The sequence below is a fragment of the Pleurodeles waltl genome, chromosome 6 (genome assembly GCF_031143425.1).
Source record: "Pleurodeles waltl isolate 20211129_DDA chromosome 6, aPleWal1.hap1.20221129, whole genome shotgun sequence".
Taxonomy (NCBI): Eukaryota; Metazoa; Chordata; class Amphibia; order Caudata; family Salamandridae; genus Pleurodeles; species Pleurodeles waltl.
The window spans coordinates 2,314,004-2,333,037 of record NC_090445.1 but is presented as its reverse complement, the minus strand read 5'-3'; the positions used below and the strand labels follow the sequence as shown (position 1 = coordinate 2,333,037).

General features: G+C 56.3%; 1 protein-coding gene across 2 annotated transcripts in view; it reads right to left on the bottom strand.

Moving 5' to 3' along the window:
* EEIG1 (estrogen-induced osteoclastogenesis regulator 1) overlaps window positions 1-19,034 on the bottom strand; it is a 323,245-nt gene that overhangs the window by 182,697 nt on the left and 121,514 nt on the right. The window lies entirely within an intron of this gene.

The following is a 19,034-nucleotide window of genomic DNA, read 5'->3' as shown; positions in this document are numbered from 1 at the left end:
CTCGCACCCAAACACGCACTCAGAGACATCCATTCACTCGCACACATGCACTCAGATGCACAAACGCACTCAAACAGACACCCCATTTCCCCCCTTCGCATTCACACGAACATACACACACACAACACTCCCCTCCCCCCCTCGGCATACACGCAGTCACAAACGTACACACAGACACCCACTCCCTCCGCATTCATACACACACGCATACACCACACACATACATACTAACAACCCATCCGCTCTCACACTGACATACACACACACCCACTCACACATATGCACCCACCTCCGCATTCATGCATACCGCCACCCCTTCCACGCACGCATACATTCACACCACACCCCTATCTGCACACTTCCATATAAACACCGTCACCTGACCGCACGCATAGACACCCCACTCACTCGTACGCATACACAGACACACCCACTTACTTGCAAGCATACACTCAGACACCCCCACTCACTTGCAGATTTACACACATGCACCGCCACTCGCAATCATCCCAATATATACACCTACTCACTCGCACCCAACACCCCCCCTCCGCTTCCATTCAGACACACACATCCTCCATGCACACATACATTCACACACGCACTCACGCACACCCATAGTGATACACATACATGCACACACCGCACACATGCACAGAACACTCCACCCTCCTCCCCCATTCTTTGTGACAGTCCACCTACCTGTCTCGGCGAGGTGGTCGTCCAGGAGGAGATGGGTCTTAGCGTTTCCACTGCCAGCACCACACCACCGTTTAGGAAACCACCACTCCTTATTACGTATCGTAATGCGGCAGACGGTGTTCTGTTGGCGTGGCAGAGTAAACACCTTTCTCCTGCCGTTGGTCTGGCGACGGTGTCGGATTTCCACCCGGAAATGGGTGAAAATGCGATATAACTCGTAATGTGTCGGTCTTCAGACCACCAACACTGGCGGTCTTCTGGCACCCGCGGCTTTGGCGGTCTTGTGAAAAGACCGCCAAAGTCGTAATGAGGGCCTGAGTGCAATTTCAAAGTTCTTTAATGTTAACCTATGAAGGAAAACACATTCAGCAAAGAAGCACTTTACGATTACTCACAGGACCAATCTTGCAGACTTAAGGTCAGTACTGGGAAAGGCTCAGGACCGCACCCTCAGGTCACTCCGGGCAGCACTGGGCAGAGGCTGCAGAGCATCGGGTGCCTATTGTATTTTAATGAGGATTGGTCTCCGTGGATTTAGGATGCAGGCTCTGGGTGGGGGGCTAGATGGGGACCACCAGCATTTAGGTCGCAAACGTGGGGTGCTCGGGGATGGAAGTGCCCCTTTGGGCCTGTTCACCAGGGCCTAGGGGCAACGGATGCAGGGGTGTCCCTTGGCGTCAGGTGCTCGTCCAGGCGCACTCGTGGTTCGGGTCCTGTGGTCTGAGGCTGCAGGCATCGTCGTGGAGTCCAGGAGGTTTGAAATTACAGTGGACTCGAGCTCATGGGAGGTGAGGGACATCGTTGACACCAGGGGTCCACTTCTACTTGGGCCATCAGCGATGGGTGCAGTGGTTACTTGAGGCGTCCGGTTTCTCTCACCATGGAGGCTGCGGGAGAGGGGGCCTGCATGAAGAGGCTGCAGTCAACTTCTTGGAGTCTAGGAGGGGTGAAACACAATGGACTTGGACCCTGGGTAGCTGGGGGACCTATTTGGCACCGGTGGCCCACTTCACCTCAGGTCGTGGGCGGCGGGTGCAGTGGTAACTTCAGATGTCGGGTCTTCACGATTCCATCGGCTGCAGAGTCCTTTCTTTAGAGTTGGTTGGAGAGCAGGTCCTCTGCTTACAGGAGACTTGAGTCTTTTTCGAAGGCAGGCAGTCCTCCCAGGTTCCTGGAGGCTCAGCTGCAGGATGAGCAATCTCCTGGTGCAGAGTCGGTCGAGGAGTGCAGACAGGCCCTTGGTGGATTGGTACCAGGCCAGCTGCTCCTTCTTCTCTTCTGCAGGTGCATCTCTTCCTTGTCCTTTGTCTTCCTAGGTCGCCAGGATCTGAGTTCTGAGATTCAGGGGGTGCCACCTAAATACTCAACTTACAGGGAGCGCCAGGTGGCAGCTAATGGGCTGCCCACCTTTAGGGTGACTACAACCTTTCTATGACCACTTTCGTTGGGAAGTGGGCATAACCCTGACCCTAGTGGCTTCAATCCGTACAAACCAAGATGGAGGAATTTAAAAAGTGGTGTCTACTTCAGCTTATCCACTTAGGGTTGGGACTGGCATGAAGTGGGCACACCTCCCAATCTGCCTCATTTCCCCGCCTGTCTTGCCACCAAAAGTGGGGTCAAGACAGTAGGGACGGTCACCTGCGCTATTTGGAGAAACCTGGGTCACATTACAAAGGTGGCCAGGTCTTTTAAGCTTACCGCCCTGGAATGTCCATCCTGCCCGGGTGAGGTGATAACAGCCCCGCCTAGTGCAGGCTTTTGTCTCTGGACACCGAGAGTGCTGGCTCTCACATTGGGGGGCCAGAAATGAGTTTGTGGTGGCAGAACTGGTCAGGAGCAGTCAGTCAACACACTAGTAGCTGGTAGGTTTTCAGGGGGCACCTCTAAGATGTCCTCTGGGTGCATGTATTGGTGAATGCAACACTGGTTTCAGTATGGGTTCTCCAATATGAGATGTTTGATACCAAACATCCCTATCTTCAGTGAAGCCATCATGTAGGTGGGGAACTCGTAGTGCCCAGTGTCCGGCACATACATTTAAAATGGCTTCCTGATCACTTACTATGTCTGAAAATCGACAAAGACATAACAGGGGCTTAGGTGCTCATGCAGGTATGCCCTCACATGTAATATAATGCACCCTGCCTTAGGCCTGTAAGGCCTGCAAGAGGGTTGACTTGCACATATTGCATGCAGTGTTAGGGTACATGGCACACGCCATTTTGTGTTTTCACTTTTTCTACACCAGGGCACGCAGCCTGCAGTGGCAGCCTGTCATGTGCATGGTGGGGGGTCCCTTAGGGTGGCACAATTCGTGCTGCAGCCCTTAGGGACCCTCTTTAGTACCGCAGGCCCGAGGTACCAGCAGTACCATTTCCTAGGGACTTACAGAGGGTGCTAAAGGCTTTGCCAATTGAGGAAACAACGTGGTTAGAAGGAACCCAGTGCACATTCAGTCGAAATTACATCATATACAAGGTAAAGTGCGGACTAATCATGCCAAAATGGTGCTTTCCAACAGCAAGACAAGCAGACTGACAGAAAAGTGAAGCAAGAGCTGAAACAGACAATAACCGCTTAGAGCAAGAAGGAGGAAGGACCAGGTAGCATGTCAGAAGAGAAGAAGTCCTGGGAGAGGAGAACGGTCCTGTAGGATATCAGAGGAGAGGAAGTGCTGAGAGAGGAGACAGCACCTGTAGGATGTCAGAGGAGAAGAAGTGCTGAAGAGGAGACAGCACCTATAGGATGTCAGAGGAGAAGAAGAGCTGAAGATGAGACAGGACCTGTAGAATGTCAGAGGAGAGGAAGTGCTGAAGAGGAGACAGGACCTGTAGGATGTCAGTGGAGAGGAATTGCTGAAGAGGAGACAGCACCTGTAGGATGTCAGAGGGGGAGAAGTGCTGAAGAGGAGACAGGACCTGTAGGATGTCAGAGGAGAAGAAGTGCTGAAGAGGAGACAGGACCTGTAGGATGTCATTGGAGAGACAGAACTGGGAGAGGAGACAGGACCTGTAGGATGTCACAGAGAAGGTGCTGCGAGAGGAGTCAGGACCTGTAGGATGTCAGAGAGGAGAGGAGGTGCTGGGAGAGGAGTGAGCACCTGTAGGATGTCAGAGGAGAGGAAGATCTGAAGAGGAGACAGGACCTGTAGGATGTCAGAGGAGAGGAAGTGCTGAAGAGGAGACAGCAACTGTATGATGTCAGAGGAGAAGAAGTGCTGAAGAGGAGACAGGACCTGTAGGATGTCAGTGGAGAGGAATTTCTGAAGAGGAGACAGCACCTGTAGGATGTCAGAGGGGAAGAAGTGCTGAAGAGGAGACAGCACCTGTAGGATGTCAGAGGAGAGGAGGTGCTGGGAGAGGAGAGAGGTCCTGTAGGATGTCAGAGAGGAGGTGCTGGGAGAGGAGTCAGGACCTGTAGGATGTCACAGAGAAGGTGCTGGGAGAGGAGACGGACCTGTAGGATGTCAGAGGAGATGAGTCAGGACCCGTAGGATGTCAGAGGAGAAGAAGTCCTGGGAGAGGAGAAAGGTCCTATCGGATGTCAGAGGAGAGGAAGTGCTGAAGAGGATACAGCACCTGTAGGATGTCAGAGGAGAAGAAGTGCTGAAGAGGAGACAGCCCCTGTAGGATGTCAGAGGAGAGGAAGAGCTGAAGAGGAGACAGGACCTGTAGGATGTCAGAGGAGAGGAAGTGCTGAAGAGGAGACAGCACCTGTAGCATGTCAGAGAGGAGAGGAGCTACTGCGATAGGAGTCAGGACCTGTAGGATGTCAGAGGGGAAGAAGTCCTGGGAGAGGAGAAAGGTCCTGTAGGATGTCAGAGGAGAGGAAGTGCTGAAGAGGAGACAGCACCTGTAGGATGTCAGAGGAGAAGAAGTGCTGAAGAGGAGACAGCAACTGTAGGATGTCAGAAGAGAGGAAGAGCTGAAGAGGAGACAGGACCTGTAGGATGTCAGAGGAGAAGAAGTGCTGAAGAGGAGACAGCACCTGTAGGATGTCAGAGGAGAGGAAGAGCTGAAGAGGAGACAGCACCTGTAGGATGTCAGAGGAGAGGAAGAGCTGAAGAGGAGACAGGACCTCTAGGATGTCAGAGGAGAGGAAGTGCTGAAGAGGAGACAGCAACTTTAGTATGTCAGAGAGGAGAGGAGCTACTGCGAGAGGAGTCAGGACCTGTAGGATGTCAGAGGGGAAGAAGTCCTGGGAGAGGAGACAGCACCTGTAGGATGTCAGAGGAGAAGAAGTGCTGAAGAGGAGACAGCAACTGTAGGATGTCAGAGGAGAGGAAGAGCTGAAGAGGAGACAGGACCTGTAGGATGTCAGAGGAGAGGAAGTGCTGAAGAGGAGACAGCACCTGTAGGATGTCAGAGGAGAGGAGGTGCTGGGAGGGGAGACAGGGTCTGTAGGATGTCAGAGGAGAGGAGGTGCTGGGAGAGGAGACAGGACCTGTAGATTGTCAGAGGAGAGGAGGTTCTGGGAGAGGAGACAGCACCTGTAGGATGTCAGAAGAGAAGAAGAGCTGAAGAGGAGACAGGACCTGTAGGATTTCAGAGGAGAAGAAGCGCTGAGGAGGAGACAGGACCTGTAGGATGTCAGAGGAGAAGAAGTGCTTAAGAGGAGACAGGACCTGTAGGATGTCAGAGGAGAAGAAGTGCTGGGAGAGGAGTCAGCACCTGTAGGATGTCAGAGAAGAAGTGCTGGGGGAGGAGAAAGGACCTGTAGGATGTCAGAGAAGAGGTGCTTGGAGAGGAGACAGGACCTGTAGGATGTCAGAGGAGAGGAGGTGCTGGGAGAGGAGTCAGGTCCTGTAGGATGTCAGAGAGGAGAGGAGGGGCAGGGGGAGGAGACAGGAGCTGCAGGATGTCAGAGGAGAGGAGGTACTGGGAGAGGAGACAGGACCTGTAGGATGTCAGAGAGGAGGGTCTGGGGGAGGAGACAGGAGCTGCAGGATGTCAGAGGAGATGAGGTGCTGGGAGAGGAGACGGGGCCTGTAGGATGTCACAGAGGAGGTGCTGGGAGAGGAGACAGGAGCTGCAGGATGTCAGAGGAGAGGAGGTGGTGGGAGAGGAGACAGGAGCTGCAGGATGTCAGAGGAGAGGAGGTGCTGGGAGAGGAGACAGGACCTGTAGCATGTCAGAGAGGAGGTGCTGGGAGAAGAGACAGGAGCTGCAGGATGTCAGAGGAGCAGAGGGGCTGGGAGAAGAGACAGCACCTGTAGGATGTCAGAGGAGAGGAGGTGCTGGGAGAGGAAAAGGGACCTGTAGGATGTCAGAGAAGAGAGGAGGTGCTGGGAGAGGAGACAGGACATGTAGGATGTCAGAGAGGAGGGGCTGGGAGAGGAGACAGGACCTGTAGGATGTCAGAGAGGAGGGGCTGGGAGAGGAGACAGGAGCTGCAGGATGCCAGAGGAGAGGAGGTGCTGGGAGAGGAGACGTGACCTGTAGGATGTCACAGAGGAGGTGCTGGGAGAGGAGACAGGACCTGTAGGATGTCAGAGGAGATGAGGTGCTAGGAGAGGAGACAGGACCTGTAGGATGTCAGAGGAGAGGAGGTGCTGGGAGAGGAGTCAACACCTGTAGGATGTCAGAGAGGAGGTGCTGGGAGAGGAGACAGGACCTGTAGGATGTCAGAGGAGATGAGGTGCTAGGAGAGGAGACAGGACCTGTAGGATGTCAGAGGAGGTGCTGGGAGAGGAGTCAACACCTGTAGGATGTCAGAGAGGAGGTGCTGGGAGAGGAGACAGGACCTGTAGGATGTCAGAGGAGAGGGGGTGCTGGGAGAGGAGACAGGACCTGTAGGATGTCAGAGAAGAGGAGGTGCTGGGAGAGGAGTCAGCACCTATAGGATGTCAGAGGAGAGGAGGTGCTGGGAGGGGAGACAGGGCCTGTAGGATGTCAGAGGAGAGGTGGTGCTGGGAGAGGAGACGGGACCTGTAGGATGTCACAGAGGAGAGGCTGGGAGAGGAGACGGGACCTGTAGGATGTCAGAGGAGATGAGGTACTAGGAGAGGAGACAGGACCTGTAGGATGTCAGAGGAGAGAAGGTGCTGGGAGAGGAGTCAACACCTGTAGCATGTCAGAGAGGAGGTGCTGGGAGAGGAGACAGGACCTGTAGGATGTCAGAGGAGATGAGGTACTAGGAGAGGAGACAGGACCTGTAGGATGTCAGAGGAGAGAAGGTGCTGGGAGAGGAGTCAACACCTGTAGGATGTCAGAGAGGAGGTGCTGGGAGAGTAGACAGGACCTGAGGATGTCAGAGGAGAGGAGGTGCTTGGAGAGGAGACAGGACCTGTAGGATGTCAGAGGAGAGGAGGTGATTGGAGGGGAGTCAACACCTGTAGGATCTCAAAGGAGAGGAGGTGCTGGGAGAGGAGACAGGACCTGTAGGATGTCAGAGGAGAGGAGGTGCTGGGAGAGGAGTCAGAACCTATAGGATGTCACAGGAGTGGAGGTGCTGGGAGAGGAGACAGGGTCTGTAGGATGTCAGAGGAGAGGTTGTGCTGGGAGAGGAGACAGGACCTGTAGGATGTCAGAGAGGAGAGGCTGGGACAGGAGACAGAACCTATAGGATGTCAGGGAGGAGGTGCTGGGAGAGGAGACAGGAGCTGTAGGATGTCAGAGGAGCAGAGGGGCTGGGAGAGGAGACCGGACCTGTAGGATGTCAGGGAGGAGGGGCTGGGAGAGGAGACAGGAGCTGTAGGATGTCAGAGGAGCAGAGGTGCTGGGAGAGGAGACAGGACCTGTAGATTGTCAGAGGAGAGGAGGTTCTGGGAGAGGAGACAGCACCTGTAGGATGTCAGAGGAGAAGAAGAGCTGAAGAGGAGACAGGACCAGTAGGATTTCAGAGGAGAAGAAGCGCTGAGGAGGAGACAGGACCTGTAGGATGTCAGAGGAGAAGAAGTGCTTAAGATTAAGAGGAGGCAGGACCTGTAGGATGTCAGAGGAGAAGAAGTGCTGGGAGAGGAGTCAGCACCTGTAGGATGTCAGAGAAGAGGTGCTGGGGAGGAGAAAGGACCTGTAGGATGTCAGAGAAGAGGTGCTTGGAGAGGAGACAGGACCTGTAGGATGTCAGAGGAGAGGAGGTGCTGGGAGAGGAGTCAGGTCCTGTAGGATGTCAGAGAGGAGAGGAGGGGCTGGGGGAGGAGACAGGAGCGGCAGGATGTCAGAGGAGAGGAGGTACTGGGAGAGGAGACAGGACCTGTAGGATGTCAGAGAGGAGGGTCTGGGGGAGGAGACAGGAGCTGCAGGATGTCAGAGGAGATGAGGTGCTGGGAGAGGAGACGGGACCTGTAAGATGTCACAGAGGAGGTGCTGGGAGAGGAGACAGGAGCTGCAGGATGTCAGAGGAGAGGAGGTGGTGGGAGAGGAGACAGGAACTGCAGGATGTCAGAGGAGAGGAGGTGCTGGGAGAGGAGACAGGACCTGTAGGATGTCAGAGAGGAGGGTCTGGGGGAGGAGACAGGAGCTGCAGGATGTCAGAGGAGATGAGGTGCTGGGAGAGGAGACGGGACCTGTAAGATGTTACAGAGGAGGTGCTGGGAGAGGAGACAGGAGCTGCAGGATGTCAGAGGAGAGGAGGTGGTGGGAGAGGAGACAGGAGCTGCAGGATGTCAGAGGAGAGGAGGTGCTGGGAGAGGAGACAGGACCTGTAGGATGTCAGAGAGGAGAGGAGGGGCTGGGGGAGGAGACAGGAGCTGCAGGATGTCAGAGGAGAGGAGATACTGGGAGAGGAGACAGGACCTGTAGGATGTCAGAGAGGAGGTGCTGGGAGAGGAGACAGGAGCTGCAGGTTGTCAGAGGAGAGGAGGTGGTGGGAGAGGAGACAGGAGCTGCAGGATGTCAGAGGAGAGGAGGTGCTGGGAGAGGAGACAAGACCTGTAGGATGTCAGAGAGGAGGTGCTGGGAGAAGAGACAGGAGCTGCAGGATGTCAGAGGAGCAGAGGGGCTGGGAGAAGAGACAGCACCTGTAGGATGTCAGAGGAGAGGAGTTGCTGGGAGAGGAAAAGGGACCTGTAGGATGTCAGAGAAGAGAGGAGGTGCTGGGAGAGGAGACAGGACATGTAGGATGTCAGAGAGGAGGGGCTGGGAGAGGAGACAGGACCTGTAGGATGTCAGAGAGGAGGGGCTGGGAGAGGAGACAGGAGCTGCAGGATGCCAGAGGAGAGGAGGTGCTGGGAGAGGATCCGCGACCTGTAGGATGTCACAGAGGAGGTGCTGGGAGAGGAGACAGGACCTGTAGGATGTCAGAGGAGAAGAAGTGCTGGGAGAGGAGTCAGCACCTGTAGGATGTCAGAGAAGAAGTGCTGGGGAGGAGAAAGGACCTGTAGGATGTCAGAGAAGAGGTGCTTGGAGAGGAGACAGGACCTGTAGGATGTCAGAGGAGAGGAGGTGCTGGGAGAGGAGTCAGGTCCTGTAGGATGTCAGAGAGGAGAGGAGGGGCTGGGGGAGGAGACAGGAGCGGCAGGATGTCAGAGGAGAGGAGGTACTGGGAGAGGAGACAGGACCTGTAGGATGTCAGAGAGGAGGGTCTGGGGGAGGAGACAGGAGCTGCAGGATGTCAGAGGAGATGAGGTGCTGGGAGAGGAGACGGGACCTGTAAGATGTCACAGAGGAGGTGCTGGGAGAGGAGACAGGAGCTGCAGGATGTCAGAGGAGAGGAGGTGGTGGGAGAGGAGACAGGAGCTGCAGGACGTCAGAGGAGAGGAGGTGCTGGGAGAGGAGAAAGGACCTGTAGGATGTCAGAGAGGAGGGTCTGGGGGAGGAGACAGGAGCTGAAGGATGTCAGAGGAGATGAGGTGCTGGGAGAGGAGACGGGAACTGTAGGATGTCAGAGGAGAGGAGGTGCTGGGAGAGGAGTCAACACCTGTAGGATGTCAGAGAGGAGGTGCTGGGAGAGGAGACAGGACCTGTAGGATGTCAGAGGAGAGGAGGTGCTGGGAGAGGAGTCAGCACCTATAGGATGTCAGGGAGGAGGGGCTGGGAGAGGAGACAGGAGCTGTAGGATGTCAGAGGAGCAGAGGTGCTGGGAGAGGAGACAGCACATGTAGGATGCCAGAGTAGAGAAGGTGCTGGGAGAGGAGACAGGACCTGTAGGATGTCAGAGGAGCAGAGGTGCTGGGAGAGGAGACAGGACATGTAGGATGCCAGAGTAGAGAAGGTGCTGGGAGAGGAGACAGGACCTGTAGGATGTCAGGGGAGAGGAGGTGCTGGAAGAGGAGACAGGACCTGTAGGATGTCAGAGGAGATGAGGTGCTAGGAGAGGAGACAGGACCTGTAGGATGTCAGAGGAGAGGAGGTGCTGGGAGAGGAGTCAACACCTGTAGGATGTCAGAGAGGAGAGGCTGGGACAGGAGACAGAACCTATAGGATGTCAGGGAGGAGGGGCTGGGAGAGGAGACAGGAGCTGTAGGATGTCAGAGGAGCAGAGGTGCTGGGAGAGGAGACAGGACATGTAGGATGCCAGAGTAGAGAAGGTGCTGGGAGAGGAGACAGGACCTGTAGGATGTCAGGGGAGAGGAGGTGCTGGAAGAGGAGACAGGACCTGTAGGATGTCAGAGGAGATGAGGTGCTAGGAGAGGAGACAGGACCTGTAGGATGTCAGAGAGGAGGTGCTGGGAGAGGAGACAGGACCTGTAGGATGTCAGAGGAGAGGAGGTGCTGGGAGAGGAGACAGGACCTGTAGGATGTCAGAGGAGAGGAGGTGCTGGGAGAGGAGTCAGCACCTTTAGGATGTCAGAGGAGAGGAGGTGCTGGGAGGGGAGACAGGGCCTGTAGGATGTCAGAGGAGAGGTGGTGCTGGGAGAGGAGACGGGACCTGTAGGATGTCACAGAGGAGAGGCTGGGAGAGGAGACGGGACCTGTAGGATGTCAGAGGAGATGAGGTACTAGGAGAGGAGACAGGACCTGTAGGATGTCAGAGGAGAGAAGGTGCTGGGAGAGGAGTCAACACCTGTAGCATGTCAGAGAGGAGGTGCTGGGAGAGGAGACAGGACCTGTAGGATGTCAGAGGAGATGAGGTACTAGGAGAGGAGACAGGACCTGTAGGATGTCAGAGAGGAGGTGCTGGGACAGGAGACAGAACCTATAGGATGTCAGGGAGGAGGGGCTGGGAGAGGAGACAGGAGCTGTAGGATGTCAGAGGAGCAGAGGTGCTGGGAGAGGAGACAGGACATGTAGGATGCCAGAGTAGAGAAGGTGCTGGGAGAGGAGACAGGACCTGTAGGATGTCAGAGGAGCAGAGGTGCTGGGAGAGGAGACAGGACATGTAGGATGCCAGAGTAGAGAAGGTGCTGGAAGAGGAGACAGGACCTGTAGGATGTCAGAGGAGATGAGGTGCTGGGAGGGGAGACGGGACCTGTAGGATGTCACAGAGGAGAGGCTGGGAGAGGAGACGGGACCTGTAGGATGTCAGAGGAGATGAGGTACTAGGAGAGGAGACAGGACCTGTAGGATGTCAGAGAGGAGGTGCTGGGACAGGAGACAGAACCTATAGGATGTCAGGGAGGAGGGGCTGGGAGAGGAGACAGGAGCTGTAGGATGTCAGAGGAGCAGAGGTGCTGGGAGAGGAGACAGGACATGTAGGATGCCAGAGTAGAGAAGGTGCTGGGAGAGGAGACAGGACCTGTAGGATGTCAGAGGAGCAGAGGTGCTGGGAGAGGAGACAGGACATGTAGGATGCCAGAGTAGAGAAGGTGCTGGGAGAGGAGACAGGACCTGTAGGATGTCAGGGGAGAGGAGGTGCTGGAAGAGGAGACAGGACATGTAGGATGTCAGAGAGGAGGGGCTGGGAGAGGAGACAGGACCTGTAGGATGTCAGAGAGGAGGGGCTGGGAGAGGAGACAGGAGCTGCAGGATGCCAGAGGAGAGGAGGTGCTGGGAGAGGAGACGTGACCTGTAGGATGTCACAGAGGAGGTGCTGGGAGAGGAGACAGGACCTGTAGGATGTCAGAGGAGATGAGGTGCTAGGAGAGGAGACAGGACCTGTAGGATGTCAGAGGAGAGGAGGTGCTGGGAGAGGAGTCAACACCTGTAGGATGTCAGAGAGGAGGTGCTGGGAGAGGAGACAGGACCTGTAGGATGTCAGAGGAGATGAGGTGCTAGGAGAGGAGACAGGACCTGTAGGATGTCAGAGGAGGTGCTGGGAGAGGAGTCAACACCTGTAGGATGTCAGAGAGGAGGTGCTGGGAGAGGAGACAGGACCTGTAGGATGTCAGAGGAGAGGGGGTGCTGGGAGAGGAGACAGGACCTGTAGGATGTCAGAGAAGAGGAGGTGCTGGGAGAGGAGTCAGCACCTATAGGATGTCAGAGGAGAGGAGGTGCTGGGAGGGGAGACAGGGCCTGTAGGATGTCAGAGGAGAGGTGGTGCTGGGAGAGGAGACGGGACCTGTAGGATGTCACAGAGGAGAGGCTGGGAGAGGAGACGGGACCTGTAGGATGTCAGAGGAGATGAGGTACTAGGAGAGGAGACAGGACCTGTAGGATGTCAGAGGAGAGAAGGTGCTGGGAGAGGAGTCAACACCTGTAGCATGTCAGAGAGGAGGTGCTGGGAGAGGAGACAGGACCTGTAGGATGTCAGATGAGGTACTAGGAGAGGAGACAGGACCTGTAGGATGTCAGAGGAGAGAAGGTGCTGGGAGAGGAGTCAACACCTGTAGGATGTCAGAGAGGAGGTGCTGGGAGAGTAGACAGGACCTGAGGATGTCAGAGGAGAGGAGGTGCTTGGAGAGGAGACAGGACCTGTAGGATGTCAGAGGAGAGGAGGTGATTGGAGGGGAGTCAACACCTGTAGGATGTCAAAGGAGAGGAGGTGCTGGGAGAGGAGACAGGACCTGTAGGATGTCAGAGGAGAGGAGGTGCTGGGAGAGGAGTCAGAACCTATAGGATGTCACAGGAGTGGAGGTGCTGGGAGAGGAGACAGGGTCTGTAGGATGTCAGAGGAGAGGTTGTGCTGGGAGAGGAGACAGGACCTGTAGGATGTCAGAGAGGAGAGGCTGGGACAGGAGACAGAACCTATAGGATGTCAGGGAGGAGGGGCTGGGAGAGGAGACAGGAGCTGTAGGATGTCAGAGGAGCAGAGGGGCTGGGAGAGGAGACCGGACCTGTAGGATGTCAGGGAGGAGGGGCTGGGAGAGGAGACAGGAGCTGTAGGATGTCAGAGGAGCAGAGGTGCTGGGAGAGGAGACAGGACCTGTAGATTGTCAGAGGAGAGGAGGTTCTGGGAGAGGAGACAGCACCTGTAGGATGTCAGAGGAGAAGAAGAGCTGAAGAGGAGACAGGACCAGTAGGATTTCAGAGGAGAAGAAGCGCTGAGGAGGAGACAGGACCTGTAGGATGTCAGAGGAGAAGAAGTGCTTAAGAGGAGACAGGACCTGTAGGATGTCAGAGGAGAAGAAGTGCTGGGAGAGGAGTCAGCACCTGTAGGATGTCAGAGAAGAGGTGCTGGGGAGGAGAAAGGACCTGTAGGATGTCAGAGAGGAGGTGCTGGGAGAGGAGACAGGACCTGTAGGATGTCAGAGGAGATGAGGTGCTAGGAGAGGAGACAGGACCTGTAGGATGTCAGAGGAGGTGCTGGGAGAGGAGTCAACACCTGTAGGATGTCAGAGAGGAGGTGCTGGGAGAGGAGACAGGACCTGTAGGATGTCAGAGGAGAGGGGGTGCTGGGAGAGGAGACAGGACCTGTAGGATGTCAGAGAAGAGGAGGTGCTGGGAGAGGAGTCAGCACCTATAGGATGTCAGAGGAGAGGAGGTGCTGGGAGGGGAGACAGGGCCTGTAGGATGTCAGAGGAGAGGTGGTGCTGGGAGAGGAGACGGGACCTGTAGGATGTCACAGAGGAGAGGCTGGGAGAGGAGACGGGACCTGTAGGATGTCAGAGGAGATGAGGTACTAGGAGAGGAGACAGGACCTGTAGGATGTCAGAGGAGAGAAGGTGCTGGGAGAGGAGTCAACACCTGTAGCATGTCAGAGAGGAGGTGCTGGGAGAGGAGACAGGACCTGTAGGATGTCAGATGAGGTACTAGGAGAGGAGACAGGACCTGTAGGATGTCAGAGGAGAGAAGGTGCTGGGAGAGGAGTCAACACCTGTAGGATGTCAGAGAGGAGGTGCTGGGAGAGTAGACAGGACCTGAGGATGTCAGAGGAGAGGAGGTGCTTGGAGAGGAGACAGGACCTGTAGGATGTCAGAGGAGAGGAGGTGATTGGAGGGGAGTCAACACCTGTAGGATGTCAAAGGAGAGGAGGTGCTGGGAGAGGAGACAGGACCTGTAGGATGTCAGAGGAGAGGAGGTGCTGGGAGAGGAGTCAGAACCTATAGGATGTCACAGGAGTGGAGGTGCTGGGAGAGGAGACAGGGTCTGTAGGATGTCAGAGGAGAGGTTGTGCTGGGAGAGGAGACAGGACCTGTAGGATGTCAGAGAGGAGAGGCTGGGACAGGAGACAGAACCTATAGGATGTCAGGGAGGAGGTGCTGGGAGAGGAGACAGGAGCTGTAGGATGTCAGAGGAGCAGAGGGGCTGGGAGAGGAGACCGGACCTGTAGGATGTCAGGGAGGAGGGGCTGGGAGAGGAGACAGGAGCTGTAGGATGTCAGAGGAGCAGAGGTGCTGGGAGAGGAGACAGGACCTGTAGATTGTCAGAGGAGAGGAGGTTCTGGGAGAGGAGACAGCACCTGTAGGATGTCAGAGGAGAAGAAGAGCTGAAGAGGAGACAGGACCAGTAGGATTTCAGAGGAGAAGAAGCGCTGAGGAGGAGACAGGACCTGTAGGATGTCAGAGGAGAAGAAGTGCTTAAGAGGAGACAGGACCTGTAGGATGTCAGAGGAGAAGAAGTGCTGGGAGAGGAGTCAGCACCTGTAGGATGTCAGAGAAGAGGTGCTGGGGAGGAGAAAGGACCTGTAGGATGTCAGAGAAGAGGTGCTTGGAGAGGAGACAGGACCTGTAGGATGTCAGAGGAGAGGAGGTGCTGGGAGAGGAGTCAGGTCCTGTAGGATGTCAGAGAGGAGAGGAGGGGCTGGGGGAGGAGACAGGAGCGGCAGGATGTCAGAGGAGAGGAGGTACTGGGAGAGGAGACAGGACCTGTAGGATGTCAGAGAGGAGGGTCTGGGGGAGGAGACAGGAGCTGCAGGATGTCAGAGGAGATGAGGTGCTGGGAGAGGAGACGGGACCTGTAAGATGTCACAGAGGAGGTGCTGGGAGAGGAGACAGGAGCTGCAGGATGTCAGAGGAGAGGAGGTGGTGGGAGAGGAGACAGGAACTGCAGGATGTCAGAGGAGAGGAGGTGCTGGGAGAGGAGACAGGACCTGTAGGATGTCAGAGAGGAGGGTCTGGGGGAGGAGACAGGAGCTGCAGGATGTCAGAGGAGATGAGGTGCTGGGAGAGGAGACGGGACCTGTAAGATGTTACAGAGGAGGTGCTGGGAGAGGAGACAGGAGCTGCAGGATGTCAGAGGAGAGGAGGTGGTGGGAGAGGAGACAGGAGCTGCAGGATGTCAGAGGAGAGGAGGTGCTGGGAGAGGAGACAGGACCTGTAGGATGTCAGAGAGGAGAGGAGGGGCTGGGGGAGGAGACAGGAGCTGCAGGATGTCAGAGGAGAGGAGATACTGGGAGAGGAGACAGGACCTGTAGGATGTCAGAGAGGAGGTGCTGGGAGAGGAGACAGGAGCTGCAGGTTGTCAGAGGAGAGGAGGTGGTGGGAGAGGAGACAGGAGCTGCAGGATGTCAGAGGAGAGGAGGTGCTGGGAGAGGAGACAAGACCTGTAGGATGTCAGAGAGGAGGTGCTGGGAGAAGAGACAGGAGCTGCAGGATGTCAGAGGAGCAGAGGGGCTGGGAGAAGAGACAGCACCTGTAGGATGTCAGAGGAGAGGAGGTGCTGGGAGAGGAAAAGGGACCTGTAGGATGTCAGAGAAGAGAGGAGGTGCTGGGAGAGGAGACAGGACATGTAGGATGTCAGAGAGGAGGGGCTGGGAGAGGAGACAGGACCTGTAGGATGTCAGAGAGGAGGGGCTGGGAGAGGAGACAGGAGCTGCAGGATGCCAGAGGAGAGGAGGTGCTGGGAGAGGATCCGCGACCTGTAGGATGTCACAGAGGAGGTGCTGGGAGAGGAGACAGGACCTGTAGGATGTCAGAGGAGAAGAAGTGCTGGGAGAGGAGTCAGCACCTGTAGGATGTCAGAGAAGAAGTGCTGGGGAGGAGAAAGGACCTGTAGGATGTCAGAGAAGAGGTGCTTGGAGAGGAGACAGGACCTGTAGGATGTCAGAGGAGAGGAGGTGCTGGGAGAGGAGTCAGGTCCTGTAGGATGTCAGAGAGGAGAGGAGGGGCTGGGGGAGGAGACAGGAGCGGCAGGATGTCAGAGGAGAGGAGGTACTGGGAGAGGAGACAGGACCTGTAGGATGTCAGAGAGGAGGGTCTGGGGGAGGAGACAGGAGCTGCAGGATGTCAGAGGAGATGAGGTGCTGGGAGAGGAGACGGGACCTGTAAGATGTCACAGAGGAGGTGCTGGGAGAGGAGACAGGAGCTGCAGGATGTCAGAGGAGAGGAGGTGGTGGGAGAGGAGACAGGAGCTGCAGGACGTCAGAGGAGAGGAGGTGCTGGGAGAGGAGAAAGGACCTGTAGGATGTCAGAGAGGAGGGTCTGGGGGAGGAGACAGGAGCTGAAGGATGTCAGAGGAGATGAGGTGCTGGGAGAGGAGACGGGACCTGTAAGATGTCACAGAGGAGGTGCTGGGAGAGGAGACAGGAGCTGCAGGATGTCAGAGGAGAGGAGGTGGTGGGAGAGGAGACAGGAGCTGCAGGATGTCAGAGGAGAGGAGGTGCTGGGAGAGGAGACAGGACCTGTAGGATGTCAGAGAGGAGAGGAGGGGCTGGGGGAGGAGACAGGAGCTGCAGGATGTCAGAGGAGAGGAGGTACTGGGAGAGGAGACAGGACCTGTAGGATGTCAGAGAGGAGGTGCTGGGAGAGGAGACAGGAGCTGCAGGATGTCAGAGGAGAGGAGGTGGTGGGAGAGGAGACAGGAGCTGCAGGATGTCAGAGGAGAGGAGGTGCTGGGAGAGGAGACAGGACCTGTAGGATGTCGGAGAGGAGGTGCTGGGAGAAGAGACAGGAGCTGCAGGATGTCAGAGGAGCAGAGGGGCTGGGAGAAGAGACAGCACCTGTAGGATGTCAGAGGAGAGGAGGTGCTGGGAGAGGAAAAGGGACCTGTAGGATGTCAGAGAAGAGAGGAGGTGCTGGGAGAGGAGACAGGACATGTAGGATGTCAGAGAGGAGGGGCTGGGAGAAGAGACAGGACCTGTAGGATGTCAGAGAGGAGGGGCTAGGAGAGGAGACAGGAGCTGCAGGATGCCAGAGGAGGTGCTGGGAGAGGATCCGGGACCTGTAGGATGTCACAGAGGAGGTGCTGCGAGAGGAGACAGGACCTGTAGGATGTCAAAGGAGATGAGGTGCTAGGAGAGGAGACAGGACCTGTAGGATGTCAGAGGAGAGGAGGTGCTGGGAGAGGAGTCAACACCTGTAGGATGTCAGAGAGGAGGTGCTGGGAGAGGAGACAGGACCTGTAGGATGTCAGAGGAGAGGAGGTGCTGGGAGAGGAGACAGGACCTGTAGGATGTCAGAGGAGAGGAGGTGCTGGGAGAGGAGTCAGCACCTATAGGATGTCAGAGGAGAGGAGGTGCTGGGAGGGGAGATAGGGCCTGTAGGATGTCAGAGGAGAGGCGGTGCTGGGAGAGGAGACGGGACCTGTAGGATGTCACAGAGGAGAGGCTGGGAGAGGAGACAGGACCTGTAGGATGTCAGAGGAGATGAGGTACTAGGAGAGGAGACAGGACCTGTAGGATGTCAGAGGAGAGAAGGTGCTGGGAGAGGAGTCAACACCTGTAGCATGTCAGAGAGGAGGTGCTGGGAGAGGAGACAGGACCTGTAGGATGTCAGAGGAGATGAGGTACTAGGAGAGGAGACAGGACCTGTAGGATGTCAGAGGAGAGAAGGTGCTGGGAGAGGAGTCAACACCTGTAGGATGTCAGAGAGGAGGTGCTGGGAGAGTAGACAGGACCTGAGGATGTCAGAGGAGAGGAGGTGCTGGGAGAGGAGACAGGACCTGTAGGATGTCAGAGGAGAGGAGGTGATTGGAGGGGAGTCAACACCTATAGGATGTCAGAGGAGTGGAGGTGCTGGGAGAGGAGACAGGGTCTGTAGGATGTCAGAGGAGAGGTTGTGCTGGGAGAAGAGACAGGACCTGTAGGATGTCAGAGAGGAGAGGCTGGGACAGGAGACAGAACCTATAGGATGTCAGGGAGGAGGGGCTGGGAGAGGAGACAGGAGCTGTAGGATGTCAGAGGAGCAGAGGTGCTGGGAGAGGAGACAGGACATGTAGGATGCCAGAGTAGAGAAGGTGCTGGGAGAGGAGACAGGACCTGTAGGATGTCAGGGGAGAGGAGGTGCTGGAAGAGGAGACAGGACCTGTAGGATGTCAGAGGAGATGAGGTGCTAGGAGAGGAGACAGGACCTGTAGGATGTCAGAGGAGAGGAGGTGCTGGGAGAGGAGTCAACACCTGTAGGATGTCAGAGAGGAGGTGCTGGGAGAGGAGACAGGACCTGTAGGATGTCAGAGGAGAGGAGGTGCTGGGAGAGGAGTCAGCACCTTTAGGATGTCAGAGGAGAGGAGGTGCTGGGAGGGGAGACAGGGCCTGTAGGATGTCAGAGGAGAGGTGGTGCTGGGAGAGGAGACGGGACCTGTAGGATGTCACAGAGGAGAGGCTGGGAGAGGAGACGGGACCTGTAGGATGTCAGAGGAGATGAGGTACTAGGAGAGGAGACAGGACCTGTAGGATGTCAGAGAGGAGGTGCTGGGACAGGAGACAGAACCTATAGGATGTCAGGGAGGAGGGGCTGGGAGAGGAGACAGGAGCTGTAGGATGTCAGAGGAGCAGAGGTGCTGGGAGAGGAGACAGGACATGTAGGATGCCAGAGTAGAGAAGGTGCTGGGAGAGGAGACAGGACCTGTAGGATGTCAGAGGAGCAGAGGTGCTGGGAGAGGAGACAGGACATGTAGGATGCCAGAGTAGAGAAGGTGCTGGGAGAGGAGACAGGACCTGTAGGATGTCAGGGGAGAGGAGGTGCTGGAAGAGGAGACAGGACCTGTAGGATGTCAGAGGAGATGAGGTGCTAGGAGAGGAGACAGGACCTGTAGGATGTCAGAGGAGAGGAGGTGCTGGGAGAGGAGTCAACACCTGTAGGATGTCAGAGAGGAGAGGCTGGGACAGGAGACAGAACCTATAGGATGTCAGGGAGGAGGGGCTGGGAGAGGAGACAGGAGCTGTAGGATGTCAGAGGAGCAGAGGTGCTGGGA